General features: G+C 36.5%; 1 long non-coding RNA gene across 1 annotated transcript in view; it reads right to left on the reverse strand.

Moving 5' to 3' along the window:
- LOC308496324 overlaps positions 1-14,285 on the reverse strand; it is a 272,275-nt gene that overhangs the window by 74,318 nt on the left and 183,672 nt on the right. Inside the window, exon 4 of the long non-coding RNA XR_013993160.1 lies at positions 5,226-5,335. This is a non-coding gene — a long non-coding RNA (uncharacterized lncRNA). The remainder of the gene's footprint in view (positions 1-5,225; positions 5,336-14,285) is intronic.

Consider the following 14,285-nt stretch of genomic DNA (forward strand, 5'->3'; position numbering starts at 1 on the left):
TTCCTCATGGTATATGTAGTTAATGGACCCTCCCTAGAAATTTTCCTATCATTATTCTGTATCTTTTAAGCTCAGTTTAAATGTCATCTTTTCCAGGAAGCCTTCCAGAATCACTCCATATAGAAAATCACTCCACAGTTCACATGTCACATGTAGAAGTGTCTTTGGGAACTTATTTAATTTATTTTAATAATCTGTCTGACTATTTTCCCCTAAAGAGAGGGGCTACATATTTAATTATTTTTCTTTCACTCACTTCACACATGGAAAATGTTCTTTAAAAAAATATTCTCTAACCTACATTGCTTACCTGGTTTTGCTGACTAGGTACGCCAAGTATGATATTATTACAAAGGGAAGCTATGGAATACAAAATATTAATAAGTAATATATTATGATCAAGGGTTAAGTACCTTAAATGAAAGAATGGTTTAGCATAAAAAGAAAAATAAAGCATACGTTAGGTTATTCTGCATGAAACAAACAAAAAAAACCCAAATCTGAGTAGTTTAGCATTATAATAATTAAAATTTTCTCATGTTACCCATCCAACAAACACTGGCAAAGAGATTCTGCCCATCATAGTTACTGAGGGACCCAGGCGCTTGGAAGCACCTCTTTACACGTGTTTACACAATCACTGAGGCAGAAAAAGGAAACCTGGTGAACTACACCACACTGGCTTTGAAAATTTCTCTGCAGAAGTAACACACATCTCTTCTTCTCAAACTGCATAAGTCAAAGCAAGTCACATGGCCAACCTTACTTACAGAGGACAAAAAAGTGCAATCTTATGTGTTTTCAGAAATAGAGACACATTGAAATGTTTGGAGAATACTATTAGTGACTATCTCCCCACATTTTCCCAAGAATTGGGGAAAAACAAAAGCAGTACATTTCAAAATTTACTTAAAAACAGCAAAATACTTAAAATTAGAAAACGCTCTAAGGTTGATTGAAGATGTCTTTCAATAATCTTAGCAAACAACTTCTCTCTGGTGAAATGTTAGATATTTTCCCCTTAAGATTAGATTAAAGACAAGAATGCTTATTATCATTACTATTGATCAATACAAACGCAAGTCACGGCCAACACAATAAGACATAAAAAAGACAATGAGGTAAAACGTTCGGAAAAGAAGAGAAAAAAAACTATCATTTCTAAAAGTATGATATAAATTGTTCAAACTACTACCTTTTGATTTTTCTATCAGAATTATTAATAATTACGAGCAAATTTACCATAAAAATTACGTTTAAAACCAAAATTGGCCTGTGGAATAATAGGAAATCAACTAACATTTGTGTACTAGGACTCTTAGACAGACAAGAGCGTAGAAGCAGAAAAATTATTTGAGGAAATATTGGTTGGGAAATTTCAAAACATTATTTTAAAAATCCATCCATAATTATAAGAATCTAAGCAAACACCAAGTGGGGTGGGAAGGGGCAGGAGAGGGGGGCCTTGGGCACGTTAAAGTGCTGAAAGCCAAAGTTAAACAGAACATTAAAAGAGCAAAGAGGACAAACACATATTAACTACAGGGGACTACAATAAGTAGGCTGACCTCTCATCAGAAACAATGAAAATTAGAAGACAATGGAACAATACCTTTAAAGGTAAAAAAATATATATAAAATTTGTCCATGTAGAAAACTACTGATCAGCAGATATGCACTACAAGAAATGCTAGAGGAAGCTTTTTTTTTGGCTAAAGATAAATCACACCAGACTAAAAGTTGATTATACAAGAAGCAGTTGAAATATTAAATATTGTGATACATTTTATGAAAATAAATTATGCAAATTAGAAGAAAGGGATGAACTTTGAGAAAAATAAATCAAACTGACAAAAATGAAAGGAAAAAATTGAATAGTCCTATTAAGTAAATAGAATTCATAATTAAAAAGGAAGTCAAAATGTACAAACTTTAAGTTACACAATAAGTAAGTCGTGGGGAGGTAATATACAGCATGTATTCATGTTACAGGTCATGTTCCCCAGAAAGTTGACTCTGAGTTGGAACTTAGTATACAGAAAGTTTGGGGGGAATTGGTATCAGGATTAACACCTGTGCAGGATGGGAAGGAATCAGAATTAGGCCAAAGGAGAAATTGGGCTGTAATGCGGTAATAACAAGAACTAAGGCAAGTCCAAGGGGAGCCCTAAAGCTGGAATAGCCCTTTAGATATATACCGAGCTGGGGAAAGGGGACCAGGCTTTCACACCCCACATCAACTAGTCTTCGGATGCATCTTGCCATCTGGAGGAAGAATGATCTCAACCAACGTGGCCTCTTCAGGAAATAGCACACCCTAGAGATAACTGACAGCTGAGCACTCTCGGCCAGCAACAGGTGAGAGAATTAGTCCTCTCCTGGAAGGGGAGTCTGGGCAGTGTAGCACAGCACCCACTACTTCACACTCTTACATGGCTTGGATCCTCCGGCTTCATCTAAGCCTTGAAAGTCATTCCTCCAGGACTCTGGTGTGTCTCTTTCCTAGGGTAAACTTGTTAGAGAAAAGTTAATGGGGAAAACTACAACTTTCCCTGATGTAGGTGGCTTGAGGCTATAATTGGGATGTGATTGTCTCCTTCCTCCACAATCTATCCTAGATTCTCTTCTGCTCAGCCAGCTTTGTGCTGGTGGGGTGACTCAATGTCATATCTGATTGTCAAAACCCCTGGTCATCAAGCTCTTCTAAGACTGTGGCTACAGTATTTGTCCATTTACCATCAAAATTGGGCAAAGAAATACTAAAAGATAACCAAGTGCCAAACACATCCCTCCCTGTCCTATGTGTCATAAATACTTTCCTCCTGATGTAATCAATTGCCTCTATCAATATGGTGTTCCACCCCGTGTCCACTAGCTCCTTGGCAGGAGAAGTGGGCATAAATCATAGCTTATATTTTATGGGTGGATGTTTCCTACATCAGAAACCAAGATCACTAAACACAGAGGGCAGAATTTCAGAAAAAGAATGCAGAAGCTCCCTATGGGTCCTTTTACTTTCATCCCTTGGTTCCTGGCACCATGTACCTTATCTAACGGGGCACAGTGCCATATAATGGTAATTGATTTGAGTACATACTGCTTCCTGGAAGATGATCCCCTACCCTGAGTGCTATCATTTGCGAGCTTGTGCCTTATATGTGTCATCTATAAGCTCCTCACCGCCTGCTGCTTTCACATGCTGTGGTACCTGACAGGACCGGTGGATCTCATTATTGAGAGCTCACTGTGGCCCCTCCTTTCCTATCACGTGAGTATCTCCGTCCAGGATTTCTGAACAGTGGCATATTGACATTTTGGGCAAGATAATTTTGTTGTGGGGAGCTGTATGGCGGGCACTGCAGGATGTTTAACAGCAGTTCTGGCCTCTAGCCACTAGATGTCAGTAGCATCCTCCCAGTTGTGACAACCCAATAGGTCTTCTGGCATTGCCACATGTCCCCTGGGGGGAGGGGAGAATTGCCCCTGGTTAAGAACTACTCCCACTCCCTTAGTCTGATGCAATGTTATATGTGATCCCATGAGGGTGGATTAAACTTTTGTAATTCCCATGGATAATGGTGCGGAGGTTTTTCAAACAGGAAGGGCAAATTCATCCCTAAAATAGGTACAGATTTAAAAAGTGTTACTCCAAAATGAATTGCTGCCTCTTCCAGGATGAAAGGAGTCCAGTGTATTCAACTTGTCACCAGGGGGCTGGTTGGCTTCTTGAAGGAATCGTGCTGTATTTGGAGGTTAGCACTGGTCTCTCTTGCCGACTGCTGGTCATTCAGCGTGGCACAAGTTATACCACTTAGTAAATGGGACCCCATGTGGTTGTGCCCACACATAGCCTCCATCCTTGACACCATGGTTATTCTGTTCATTGTGCCCAGGACTCAAGCACTGGAGTCTCTGATGACAGAGAGATGGCGATGCACTGGCTACCATTTTGTCTATTATGATCACTTCGTTGGTTAACGCCTGTTTCAGGGTAGATGCTCTCTAGTGGATGTTACTATGCAATACAAAGGTCTTCAGGCTTTGTGTTCACTCCCATTAGTCCATCCACATACCGTGAGCACCTTTTTGTCCCTGATCGTCCCATCTTTCTCCTTCCTATCGTGTTTCCCTGAAAATAAGACCTAGCTGGACTATCAGCTCTAATGCGTCTTTTGGAGCAAAAATTAATATAAAATTTGGTCTTATTTTACTATAAGACCAGGTATAATATAATATAATTAATATAATATAATATAATTAATATAATATAATATAATGTAATATAATATAATATAATATAATATAATACGGGTCTTATATTAATTTTTGCTCCAAAAGATGCATTAGAGCTGATTGTCTGGCTAGGTCTTATTTTTGGTGAAACAGGATAACTATTTGTCACCCATGAATTTGCATAGATTTCAATCTTGGGCCTAAAGAGGATGATCAGTTGTGCCACCTGGAGCTTTGCTTATCAGGAAGGTTTCCTTCCACCACTGTGTTGCAAGGCCCCTGTGGAAAGCAGCTGTAGTGAAATCCCAGTCCATTTTGAGCTTGCACACACATACTGAGCTGATGGTTTATAAACCAGCTTTGCTCTTTTCTTCCTCTGACAGCTGTTACAAGACATCCCCTATGCAGCACAGGGAAAGGCTGTTCAGAGATCTTGCTTGGTACAACTGTAGCGGATGAAATGGAAGTTTGGGCCTCCAGGTTGTGCTGCTTACTTGGGCCTTCTCGTGCTGCTTGTGCCTCATCTTGGATGCACCATTTTCATCCTGAGACTTGGTGGCTCTGATAAAGTGTGTAATTTGACCTCTTGGACTCTTATTTCATCTCTAAAGTAAGAGGTTGAATGAAATAAACTATAATGTCTCTTCCAATTCTAGAATTTTATGAAAGGAAGCATAATTTTGTATTTTAAATAATAGAATGTTAGCAGCGATAAAGACCATGGTTCATTACCTGGCCTTATCTATAAAAACCAAAAATGTCCCTATGTATGACCATCCTGACCAATTAAATCATCACTACTATGAGGAAACCAATGTTTCCAAAGCCAATAAAAATCCCTGTGCCCATAATGGCTACATTGTTTCAAGTGGTCACCACTCAGTTTCTTATACCAATTTGCACATCATCTATACACCGAATATGCAGTAAATGCTATATTTAGAATTATAGAATACAAGGTTTCCATCGAAAAAAACTTAAAAATGAACTACCTGAGCCCGCTAACCACATACAGCCTGATCTGTCAGCAGGCAAACTCAGGTGCGGTGGTCCTGATTGGGATCCCTGTGGTCTTGAATACTTTGGTAGACTTTAGTCAGATCTGCAAGACAAGAGAAGATTCAAGAATGGAATCACTAAGCAATCAGTGAAAGCTAATTGAGTAAGTCCAAAGACACTTTGAGATGGGAGACTGTGAGGCATAGGATTGCTGCTTAATTTATTTGCAACTGAAAAACTATTTTAAAGTTAATTAAATGCACTCTGAGAAAACCACTATTGTAATTAAGCAGATTATATTAGGGTTCTTCAGAGAAAAAGAACCCATAGGATGTATATGTATATGTATATATAGAAAGAGATTTATTTTAAGGAATTGGCTCATGTGATTATGGAGGTTGTAAAGTCCAAAGGATGCAGGGTGGGCCAGTGGACTATAAACTCAGAGCCAAATTTGCAGTTCAAGTCCAAAGGCCACTGCTGCAGAATTCTCTCTTGCTCAGGGGAGCTGTCTTTTGTTCTATTCAAGCCTTCATCTGATTGCATGGGGCCCATCCACATTATGGAGGGCAATCCGCTGTACTCATCCACTGATTTAAATGTTGCTCTCATCTAAAAACACCCTTATGGAAACATCCAGCATAATGTTTGATCCTATATTTGGGCACTTTGCCCCAGCCAAGTTGACACATAAAATTAACCATTAAAGAGATTGTAAAATAAATGAGAAGTGTTTTCAAAAACAAACTTTGTTCAAGCCACAAAGTATAATCGGACACTGCAGTGTATATCATATAGGCAATTTTGGGAAGGTTGGCTCACATTTTGAAACCCTCAAATCACAGCAAATTCATGAAGGGCTGCTTACGTAGTGATAGTTACTGCAGTTTTCCTGATTTTCAAGTACATAATTTCTATTGCTAAATGTAGCCTGTGAATACTTTTTGTTTTGTATTTGACCATTTGGAATAAAGTTTGCTCACCGTGAATTTAGTATAATCCCTCACTTTTTTTAAGATGAGAAAACCAAAGTCCTGAGAAATCTATGGAGATTTTAATGTTAATCTTTGTAATATTGATTTTTTTCCTAAAGGAAAGTATATACTCATCCAATGTTATCAGTCAATGCCTTTAAAACTCATACTTCCTGGTAATCAGGATCTATATGCCTATCCTTACAATTGTCTTTTTGTAATTTGACTCTAGCATGAAATTGAACGGCTGATCCCATACAACAGTCAATTAGTGGATCTAAAATCTAAAATCTGCCAGGCTTGGATGGATCTTGAGAGTATAATGCTAAACGAAATAACCCAGACTGAAAAAACAGAAAACCATATGATTTCACTGACACGTGGTATATAAACCAAAAACAACAAAAAAACAAGACAAACAAATGAGAAACAAAAACTCATAGACACAGACAATAGTTTAGTGGTTACCAGAGGGTAAAGAGGGAGGGAGGAGGTAGATGAGGGTAAAGGGTGTCAAATATATGGTGATGGAAGGAGAACTGACTCTGGGTGGTGAACACACAATGTGATTTATAGATGATGTAATACAGAATTGTACACCTGAAATCTATGTAACTTTACTAACAGTTGTCACCCCAAAAAACTTTGATTTAAATAAATAAATAAATAAATAAATAAATAAATAAATAAATAAATAAATAAAATCTCCCAGAGCCAAGATAATGGTAGGCTTATCTTAGTAATCACAGATTCCACTAAAAAAAATTTTTCTTATAAAATTTGCTTACCACAAATAATGCTTACCACATTATAGATACCTTCTATAAAACACCACTACATTAGTAACAAGAGTTTCATTTTACAGAAATACACCAACACTGCAAATATTTTCAAACATAGTCAAAATATAATATTTATCAGGTAACACAATAGTAATAAATGTGCATTGTGAAAAAAGTATGGCACAATCATTATGTAATCATACGATTACATACATAATGATTGAATACACATCCAGAATCCATCACCGCATCATCTCAGACTGCTACTTACTTTTACATATGGCACTGAAAGACTTTCTCTAATACCAGGATGGGAGAAGTAACTGACAGCGAGAAATTACATGACCTTAAATGGAAATTATCTTAACCCCAGATACCTCCAGGCAACATGATTTTCATTCCAAAACCTGAAAATAAGTAATTCTTAATAGCAATTTGATGTTGTAAACCCTAATTTTGATGACTTTTACTAGACACTTAAAGAAAATTAACCTTTAATTTTGGGATAAGACATTCACATGCAGTTGTAAGGAATAATATAAAGGTACCATGTACCCTTTACCTAGTTTCCCCATGATAGTAACATCTTGCAAAACTACAGTACAATGTCACAACCAGGATATTGATGGGGACACATTAAAGATGCAGCACATTTCCATCACCATGAAGATCCCTCACATTGCCCTCTTGTAGCTACCCACTTCATTCCTATCCTCCTTTCCCTCCCATCTATTCTTAACCCCTGGCAAGTACTAATCCATTCTTCATTTCTACAGTTTGACATTTCAAGAATGTTATAAATATGGAACCATATAGTATGTAACCTTTTGGGACTGGCATTTTTTAATGCAACATGATTCTTTGTCATGTGTATCCATAGTTCATTCCTAATTACTGTACAGTTGTATTCCATGATATAAATATATCACAGTGTGTTGAACCATTCATCCATCAAAGAGCATCTGGGTTCCCCTTGTCTTCTAGGAGTTTTGTCTTTTGCATTTAGGTTTATGATCTATTTTTGAGTTAATGTCTGTGGAGGGTGGTAAGTTCTGTGAATAGATTCATTGTTTTTATTTGCACATGGATGTACAATTGTTCCAGCACATTGCCTTTTCCTTCTTATCAAAGATCAGCTGACTTATTTATGTGGGTCTCTTTCTGGGCGCTCTATTCTTTTCCATTCATCTCTATGTTCTTTCATTAATACCACACTGTCTTAATTACTGTGTCTTTATAGTAAATCCTGAAGTCAGTCTTCTGACTTGTTCTTTTTCAATACTGTGTTGGCTCTTCTGGATTTTTCACCTCTCCATATGAACTTTAGAATCACTCTGTTGATATCCACAAAATAACTTGCAGAGATTTTGATTAGAATTGTATTGAAAAAAAAAAAAAGAATTGTATTGAATACATAAACCAAGTCAAAAAGAACTGACATTTTGAAAATATTGAGTCTTCTATCTGTGAACATGAACTACCTCTGCATTTATTATTTTTTTTAAATTTAATTCATCAGAGCTTTGTAGTATTCCTCAAGTAGCTCTTGCACATAATTTGTTAGATTTATACCTACGTATTTCACTTTTCGGGTTGTTATGATCTGTGTAGTTTTTATTTACTTTTCTTGCCATATTGCATTGACTAGAACTTCCAGCTATTTGAATAGAGTAGTGAGACCAGAAATCCTTGGCTCATTCCTGATCTTACGTGGAAGCATTCAGTCTTTTATCATTAAGTGTATCTTTGCAAAAAGATTTTTCATTTTGTTTTTTGTAGTTGCTCTTTAAGAATTTCGGGAGCCTTTTCTCTATTACTAATTTTCTGAGAGTTTTTAATCACAAACGGATTTTGAATTTTTGTCAAATGCATTTTCTGTGTCAGTTGACACCATCAAGTGTTTTTTGTTCTTTAGCCTGTTAATTCTTGTATGGTGGGTTTTATTGATTTGTAAATAGTGAATTAGCCTTACATCCCTTAAACACAGCCTGCTTTGTCATGATATATAATTCTTTTTATATGTTACTGAATTCTATTTGCTAATATTTTGTTAAAAATTTTTCCTACTCTATTCATGAGGGTTATTAATCTGTATTTTTTATTTTTGTACTATATTTGTCTTGTTTTTGTATCAGGGTAATATTAGCATTATTAAGCTAATTGGGAAATGTTTTCCTCTGTCCGTTTTCTGGAAAATATTGTTATTAGTGCTAATTGTTCTTTAAGTAGTTGTATAATTAGTTTTAAAATTATAAATTTAATTTTAAATAGTTTTAGGGTTATTCCAATTCTAATTATCTATTTCATATTGGGTGACTTTTGGTAGCTTGAACTTTTTGAAGGTATGGCCTATTAATTCTAAATTATCAAACTTAAGTGTGTAGATTATTAATATGAGTCATTTCCTCCTTTCTAATATAAAGATGTAGTGTTATAAATTTCCCCCTCAGAGTTGCATTAGCTATGTACCACAAATTTTGATATGTTGTATTTCAATTTTCATTCAATTCAATGTATTTTTTATTGCCTTGAGACTTCCTCTCTGACCCATGGTTTCAAATGTGCTGTTTAGTTTCCAAGTGGTTGGAGGTTTTCCTGTTATCTTTTTCCTATTGGTATCTACTTTGTTTTCAGTGTGGCCAGAGTCCACACTTTGTGTAATTTCAATTGCTTTAAATTTGTTGTAGCTTGTTTTATTGCCCAAGATATAGTCTATTTTGGTACATGTCCCATGGGTTCTTGAGAAAAATGTGTATTCTGCTGTTGGTGGTGGAGTATTCTATAATTATCAATTCAAACCTGTGGGTTGATGGTGTTGTTGCGTTCTAAACCGTGGCTGATTTTCTGTCTGTTGTTCTATCAATTACTAACAGAATTAGTAATTCTGCCGAAATCTTCAACTATAACTGTGGATTTATTTATTTATTTTTCTATTCAGTTCTATCAGTTTTTGCTTTGCATGTTTCACATGCTTTGCTGCTCTACTTTTTAGGTGCACACACATTTGGGTTTCCTATGTCTCCTTGGTGGATTCACCTTTTAACATTATGTAATATCCCTCTATGTCCCTGGCAATTTTCTTTGCTTCACTTTTCGCTTCCTCTGGCACCACTCTCACAGGTAAAGTGCGGGTATCACTTCATTACCACTAGATGTAAGTTTCTGGTTTCCCTCTCATCATCTGAAGACTCATGAAGAGATGGGGCTCTTCATTACTGCTCAGTGTGTGTGAGAATTCAGGATCCCCATGAGGCATCCTCTGATACCACCCTGGCTGCAAGAGATAAGAGCACGTTCTACTGCTCCCCATGTGACACCACAGTGTCAGGCATGACCTCATTACTGCTGGGTAGTATGAAAAGTCCTGACACCCCACTAGGCTTCCTCTAACAACCCCTCACTGTTAAAGGGGGCTCTCCTTATAGCCTGGTGAGAGTGAAAGTCCAGACTCCCCTGTCAGCCTTTTCTCGCAGAGGTGGGAGTGGGGCCACAGTTTTCCTGTGGTATTTAGCTGAAATTGAGCAGTTACTGTCTCAAAATGTTCTGCCTTGCTAGACTGCCCCATTCTTGGTCCTTTAGCTAAAAAGAGCAGGCTTTTGTTGGGGCTTTTTGGGTCTACACCTATTTGTATTTCTGGATTGACAGTTTCTTTAGCTCCAAGTTTGGGATTTATGAGACACAAAAGAAAATACAGTGAACGTACCACTGTGTTATTTCTGAGGTCCTGAGGTCTCTAGTTAGGGTACCTTCTTCTCTCACCTTTCAGAGTCTTCTTATGCTGTTGTGTATATAATAACCAATATTTTCAGTTGTCCACAGCAGGAGGAATGAGAAAAAGTTATGTCTACTCTCTATTCTCTGGAGTGGACAATTTACTGACAATTTTTCTCTTACTGACAATTTTTGTTTTAAAGATACAGTTTGAAATTAGCTCCGCTGAATTTATTTCTTGAGTATAAAGTCATGTGTGTGTGTGTGTGTGCGCTCACACTTATATATAAAGTTTGTAAATTGTCTTAATTGCAATCAAGTTTAATCTGTTGTCTTTGGAAGGTTTCTAGTGAGTCAGTAATGCATAGCCCTAGAGAAGCCTCCTACCCCCAGGCCTGTACAGCATAATAATAAATGGTAAATTCAACCAATATATAAGAGATGGATATTATCATCTAACATTTTAGGCAATGATTTTTCAGGAGAAAATAAAAGAAAAACAGAAAATATTCCATTTGTGAAATTTATAAGGGACTGAATCGGGGGCAAGGGGAACCAACAAGCACAACAACCTTTGGGAAAGGCTGTGTGACATGTCACAAAAGTTCTCTAGGTTGTTCACCTGGAGAACACAAAGCTCTGGTTTGGGGGGAAAACACTTTAAAATACGTATATTAAATGTCTTTATATAAATTTGGGCCAAATTTAATAGCAGGAATATACCTTCATTCAATAAGGAAAAGCAATCCTGAGCACAAAAAGATACAAACTAAAAGTCCTAGACTATTTCCAAAATTGTTTTCTATTAAAAATACTTCCTACCTAATTCAATAATTGTTTTATTATAGGAGAGTACAGAGTTTTAAGAAATATATTTGGAAGAATATTTGAAATTGGAAAAAAAATCTGTTTTTTAAATTTTGAAAGAGCAATTACTATTCTACTATAAGAAAAGAATAGCTTGGTTCTTTGAGATATCTAAATGACTTTGTAACAACCTACAAAACTGAAAAACACTCTAGCAAATGAATTGTTTGATTTGATGCTGAGTCTCAATTGTTAACTTTAAGTGGGCATATATGTTCCATATTGTGCTTTGGAATGACAATGTGGCCCTGATAGAAGGAAGGGAGGAAGGGAAGAAAGTAGGGAGCAAGAAGGGAGGGTGAAAAAGGAAAGTGGCAGAAAGGCGGGCGGGTAGAAAGAAGGAAGAGAGAGGGAGGGAGGGAGGGAGGGAGGGAGGGAGGGAGGGAGGGTGGAAGGAAGGAAAGAAAGAAAGAAAGAAAGGAAGGAAGGAAGGAAGGAAGGAAGGAAGGAAGGAAGGAAGGAAGGAAGGAAGGAAGGAAGGAAGGAAGGAAGAAAGAAAGAAAGAGGAAGGAGGGAGGGAGAGACGGAGGAAGGAAGGGAAGGGAAGGGAAGGGAAGGGAAGGGAAGGGAAGGGAAGGGAAGGGAAGGAAAGGAAAGGAAAGGATAAGGAAAGGAAAGGAAAGGAAAGGAAAGGAAAGGAAAGGAAGACTCAAATATTTCACATAATCAGCACTTGCAGGGAAAGGCCATTATTTCACTTTGGAGATCTATGCTTCCTGATGGATCAAGTGGTGAGCTCATAACCTAAGCTGGATCAATCATATATATATATATACTAATAGAGATGTTAAAAACTTTACTAAGACACAATAAAGCAACAATATTTTTCCACCTAAAATTTTGTTCATTAGCCTCTTTCAACTAACATATAAAGTCTATAATCATCTTGAATAAACTTATATGAACCTCTTTGATTAAATGATGCCCATGGCCTTTCAGAGTATCCACTGGTATTCATCTGAAAATGTACAGGTTTCCATATGACAACTATGATTACAATTCTATATAGATTCCAACATCCATAAGGATGTTTACAGCTTAAAAATTTAATTTCTCCTTGAAAAAATTCAACCAGAGTGGTCAAGACAAATGCCTTCTTAAAACAGTTAAGGCAACTGGTCTGCCTTAAATGGCACAGACTGGAATTCCACAGACAAACCACTGTCAGAACTCTCCACTGGATCATTTAAACAGGTAGGCTGTTCATGAGACTTGGGTATAATTTACACTATGTTGTAGGGGAATATTTGTGGTCTCCTGTAGACTATTTTGTAACATTTTTCAAAAAACTTCTAAGAAATCATATCCACAGAAAGTATTACTTGAAGGTACCAGAATGCATCAGCCTTTGATTAGAGGGAAAAATATTTCTGTTGAAGGAGACCAAGGAATACAAAAATATGCAACTTCTAATGGGCAAAAGGTACATTCTACAGTTCATATTGAAAACTGGATTACGGCAGTTGAAAATCAGAATCAGGATGTATTAGAAGCGTTAAAAATTCTGGCAATTTTCATGGTTTTATTTTAGAACTAAGTTGACTGAACATGGTGATGTAAAAGTTAGGCTGAGAAAAATTATACTCATTTATCTGTAAATAATTTCACAGGAGGTATTTGCTATGTTGAGTAAATGTCCACCACAGCCTGAAGATTAAAGCAATATCCAACAGTTAGAGAAACGTGCGTTTTCATGGGAGAACTTAATACACAGAAACCCATAAAAACTATGGTTCCTAACCAACAGTTACATTCATTATTCTGTCAGTACCACATATTGGTGCTTATTCTCCACATCAAGCAGAGTAATCACCTACCCCCTGCCAAATCCAACCATTTTTTTGAGTCATCAAGGCAAATGTTTCTATCTGAAATACCACTTCAAAATGAAATATGTGACTTGTGACATCTATCAAAACAAACACATTTCTAAATAGCTATCCAGTTCCCTATATAACATAAGGGGAAGAGAAAACAAACTTTTCTATGAATCACCAGAATAAGGTACAAAATGAGATACAGTTTCCAGGTAATAGTATTTTTTGGACCATAAAGATTCCAGCATGAAGCCCTCATTAGTAGATAGTAAAGAACAGAATCAGAAGTCAGATCCCCGGAAATTTGTTCTGCTTTAATACACTGTTCTTTCAAACTAAATATATAAATTCAAAATACATAAATAAAATCATAAAAATACCCATACTGAATAAGTTTAGAAAAGTGGAGAAGTTTTTTTGTTTGGTTAGTTGTTTGTTTTTTAAATCCCATAGTCTCTAAACAAAAATACATAATGACTATCCACAATTTAATGGTGTGTTTTACCTGACTTGTTTTACTATTCCAGCTTAAAAGAAATCATAGTTGTACTAAGAAGCATCATACAATTTTAGATCCTACTTTTCCATTTCATTTTATAATAAACACATACCACAGCTTCAAAACTTTTGTAAATATGCCTGGGTGGTATTTCATTGAATTGGATGTCCCATAGTTTACAAAATGGTTTCTATTTTTGGTCTAACTTTCGAGTGAAGTCCTTCAGACTTAAATATTTTGCATCGATGACTGAAAATAAAATCATTTTGACTTGCATCTCTTGTGACTTCAAGAGTGCAGTGTTCATTCTAGTTAGACTCAATCTTTCTCAAAAAGAATCTTGAGAAGAAAACCTCAATGGCAAAGTGTGAACAAGCAAAAGAACTGCCAATAATGGGAAAAG

Source organism: Rhinolophus hipposideros (assembly GCF_964194185.1).
Source record: "Rhinolophus hipposideros genome assembly, chromosome: 3".
NCBI classification, from domain to species: Eukaryota; Metazoa; Chordata; class Mammalia; order Chiroptera; family Rhinolophidae; genus Rhinolophus; species Rhinolophus hipposideros.